Here is a 4,424-nt window from a genome sequence, read left to right as displayed (position 1 = left end):
CAGAAATTGTGGTACATCTACACAATGGAGTACTACTCAGCTATTAAAAACAATGAATTTATAAAATTATTAGGGAAATGGTATGCACTCTTTTTCTTTTTCTTCAAGGTTTATTTTATGTATGTGAGTACATTGCAATTGTCTTCAGTCACACTAGAAGAGGGCATTGGATCCCCATTATATCAGTTCCCCAATATATCAGTTCCCCAGTACAGATGGTTGTGAGCCACCATGTGGTTGCTGGACATTGAACTCAGGACCTCTGGAAGAACAACCAGTGATCTTAACCGCGGAGCCATCTCTCCAATTTTCTGAATCAAGGCTGCTCCTTATATATTTCCTCAGGCTTGGGTTTGTGACCTAGGCTGTTACACTCACAAAGTGTGAGTGACAGCAGCAGTTAAGTAAGATTCATCAGGACTACCTTAGCTTACTCCTCCCCCATGCCTCCCACACACCCCCTCCCCCAACATGGGTCTACATTCACATTCACCCTTCTCTTTTAGTCCTGACACATTTTCATTGGATTTTAGTCCTCCTCCTTCTTTTAGACTTGTCTGCTTTCCCCAGGATAATAACCCTTTACTTTTTTAATAAACAGGCTTTCGCTATTCTAAAGCAGTAGTTCACCTCTGTCTGCCTTTGGTAAGTATTTTCGCTCTAAATCTAGGTATTAGAAGGTAAGCTACATGTCCCCACAGCCTGTCAGCAATCCTAGGGTCTCAGAGGACAGCAGGTGAGGTAAGACAACTGTTCTCTTACCAGGAAGGTCCCTTTTCCTTGTCTGGTCCAAGCCTCACATTCTCGTGTAGTAGCCCCTCTCAACCTTAGCCTGATGTGACTGATGACAGCAGCCAACCCATAGGCTGCCCTCCATGAAATCTTACCCAGATCTGTTAAACCAATCCCAACTTGACTATGACTCATCAGCCCCCTGAAACCTAGCTCCAGTTTCCCTTACTGTGTACTGATCCATTCATAAGGCTTTAAGCATTGGACCCTCGGCGGTTGCCGGAGTGAGCTATTTTCTTTCAGTGTGTGTTCTCAAGAGCATTCTCAAGAGCATCAGGAATGTAGCCATTTAGAACTACTCATTATTGGTTGGATGCCCTGTGTTTGGGAAACAGGGCTTGGCACCGGGTATTAAAAATCACAACTGAAAGAATAATGGCTGCTGAAAAGGAGAAGTTAAACGTTCACATATCAGCAAACTATATTCAAAATTGGCCAGAGTGAGCTTCAGTTTGATGGACTAAGAAGAACTCGTGTTATTTGGGAATTTTTAAAAGCTGCCTCGTGTTTAGTTTACACCTTTTATGATTTTTCTGACAAATAGATATGAAGTTAATTTGAAATGATGTTAATAGTTTCAAGCTTATATAAAAATATTTTAATGATGAAAGGAGCATTTTTAGAGACTTCTTTCTTAAGAGTGTATGTACTTGTATTACTTGATATCATCATTTAGATTTACAAAGAATTAGATGTATGTTTTTAACATCAGATCAGAAACTATATAATCTCACTGGATTTCACCGGCTAAGGCCAAGAACCTCATTATTTCTATGTGCCTTTAATTCACATGAACTAAAACTTGAATTACTTATACTTTCACTTTCTATTCAAAAATTATTTTGCTATATTTGCTTGAAGGTCAGTGGCTGTTCTAAATAGCATCACGATAAATAAAGGACATCAAATGTCACCAGTGAAACACTGTGTCATAGCCACGGGAGACTTGACTTCTCCTTGTTCTTACAAACTGGCAGAACATTCTGTCCTTGTTTTGCGCCATTTCCGTTATAGCCCATCAATTATTAACACAAATGGATGGTGACTGTGAGCTTACCCAAAGGTGTTATTTAAAAATTTCATCCTTTTATCTGTAATTCTAAAAAGGGATTAATCATGTCATTGATAAATTTCCATGTAACTTTAAATTATAGTTTTGAACTTCTTTAAGATATAAAATCAATGTAAAGTAGCCTGGGAAAAATAAGAGAAACTCTTAAAAGAGACCATTCAATTATGGGACCTATATCTAACATTTAGAGTAACAAATGCTTAAATGTTACTGTAAAGTCAAATAGGTAGTCTATATTTTATACAGTCTATAAAGACATTATATATTTTGTTTATTACATATATATTAAAGACACACACATACACACACATGCACACACACACACACACACACACACACACACGTCACTTAAAGAGGCATGGCTGACTCAAAGACAGCTGCATCATTGAAAAGCCTACCCTAGGATGGGTGCTCAGCAAGGGCAACTTTCAGGCAGCTTGACATGTCAGAGTCTAGTCTTTCACCAGCAGTTTCTACTGCTTATATCATCTTAAGGGATGGGGTCACTGTGAACATTGTAAGTTTCAGAGACTTTCTGAGACTTGTGAGTTTCCTTCCTGAGTCTTTTTTTTTTTTAATTATCCTATTTAAAAAAGTTTATTGGTTCTTTGTGAATTTCACATCATGCACCCCAATCTCACTCATCTTCCCCTCCCCTTGTACCCATTCTTCATCCTTTCAATCTCCCCACCACCACAAAAATAAAAAAATCCATTGTAGAAGTTGTAAAATTTCACAGTTTGTCCCAGAGTATACCCTTTTCTCTACACTTCTTTGCTTGCAAATGTCCATAGCAGTGACTCATTGGTCTGGTATGAGTCCTGTGGCCTCTGCTACTTTATCAATATTTCAGTAGGACTCGGATATCCTGTTGTTGCCCTGTATCATGGAGATCCTGTCGTTTTGGATCTATAGGACTGGCCCCTTGAGGCACTCCAGCAGTTCATCAATAGGGTAGATATTCAGGTGGGCAGATTCAAAGCCCTGGATCGGGGCTGAGAGGTATCTAAGGTGGCCATCCCACCAACTCTCCTGCTCTCGTACCTTCATCTGCCTCACCTGCAATTCTCACAATGTGCTGCCCTGCTCTCTTGAATATTGCAGCAGGCTAAAGGGTTGGTCGGCTCTCCTGCTCTCATACCCCAGGGCCAGCTTTTTTTTTTTTCCCCACACAGCCCTCAGACATTAACATATCCCTGGACAGTAGCCCAGACCAGGGGCATCCACCTAGATTTTGGTGGCAACAGACCCTTGCCGCTGCATGGGCACAGACTCAGAAGTGCCCTCTGGTGGCGGCACAGGCCCAGAACCCCCACTGCAATGGGATGTGGTCCCAGGTGGCATCACTGGCTACTCACATCAGGCCGTTTCTCATTACCCTCTGCAGTTCTTCGTTGGGTCTTCGTTGTGCCTGCATCCTTCTGTTTCTCTTTTTTTCCGTTTCTTCACCGCTTACTTCCTCCTTTTAGTGGTACCAGGGGTGGAGTGTCTGGGGTTGTCTCAGCAGTGACTTTAGGAGAGTTATGTCCTGATTGTGCATTATGGCGCTGGGCAGGGCTCATCTTGAGTATGGTCTGCTCCCCAGGCCTGTAGGGTGCCAGTCTGGTGGTCAAGTCTGTGATTGTCGAAGGCTTGTTCCTCACCCACGAGAGGGTTCTCTTTCTGGGGCTCACTCTCGCCCACGGTCTGAGGTGCCAAGCAGCGGTTCCAGGCACGGTTCTTCTAGTCTTCGGCTTGCTCTCCACCCTGGGAGCACACCTGGGCCGGTGTGGCACCATAGAGAGGTCTTCTCAGGTTCACCTTTCTCAGGGAATGATAGGCTACTCATCATTCAGTTGTTCACAGGTCCGAACACGGAGCAGAGAATAGCCTCTCTCCTCTCTGCCACCTACTGACGCACATGCGCTATAGCAGCCATGCTTGCACCGCCTCCAGGGCTGCAGCTCCTTCTTGAGTCTCAAGGAGCTTCCCTCCCCCTGATGAAAACATTTCTATTTAAAGAATGTTGTCACACAACACTGTAGATAGCAAATACTTTATCCAGATACACAATATGACTGTCCCTGTAATCCCTGTGCTCTGTGAGATAAACTGCCATGACGGACTTCAACAGTCCCTCTGGTCTTCTGACTGAAAGGAACGACAGGGACAAAACGACAACAGGGGAATCAGGAAAATAATTTCCTCAGCTACCTGTCTTTCAGTCAGGCCTCTGGTCGGGCTAGTTGGACACACATCTGCACCATGATCATCACCCTCCATTTGTCCAAGTTGCCAGCGTTTCCACCATAGCAAACAGGAGAGACTTGTGTTGTGTTCTGCAGATTCATAAAATGTAAAAGGACCTGTCTCTTGCACCCGCCTGAGCTGAGGATGCATTCTCCTACCTTAACACAGCCACCTCAACCTTCGTCAATATCCCAGGAAAAAGTCATGCCGAGGCAGTATGAATATTGAATAAATACACATGTTGTGCCTCTATAACATAATACTTAATGTTCAATTAGTATGTTTGTAACTTAGGATCTTCTATTGCTAAGTGACCGCTGGAATATATTTT

The 4,424-nt window shown here is 43.0% G+C and overlaps 1 non-coding gene across 1 annotated transcript; it reads right to left on the bottom strand.

The window, feature by feature from the left end:
* Window positions 1-3,675: 3,675 nt before the first annotated feature.
* Window positions 3,676-3,808, bottom strand: LOC116075584. The gene has a single exon (XR_004112625.1). It is a non-coding gene; the product is annotated as a small nucleolar RNA SNORA17 (small nucleolar RNA).
* Between the last annotated feature and the right edge of the window lie 616 nt (window positions 3,809-4,424).

The sequence above is a fragment of the Mastomys coucha genome, unplaced genomic scaffold (genome assembly GCF_008632895.1).
Source record: "Mastomys coucha isolate ucsf_1 unplaced genomic scaffold, UCSF_Mcou_1 pScaffold3, whole genome shotgun sequence".
NCBI classification, from domain to species: domain Eukaryota; kingdom Metazoa; phylum Chordata; class Mammalia; order Rodentia; family Muridae; genus Mastomys; species Mastomys coucha.
Note: the sequence above shows the minus strand (reverse complement) of the source record. Positions and strands in the feature narration are given on the sequence as shown.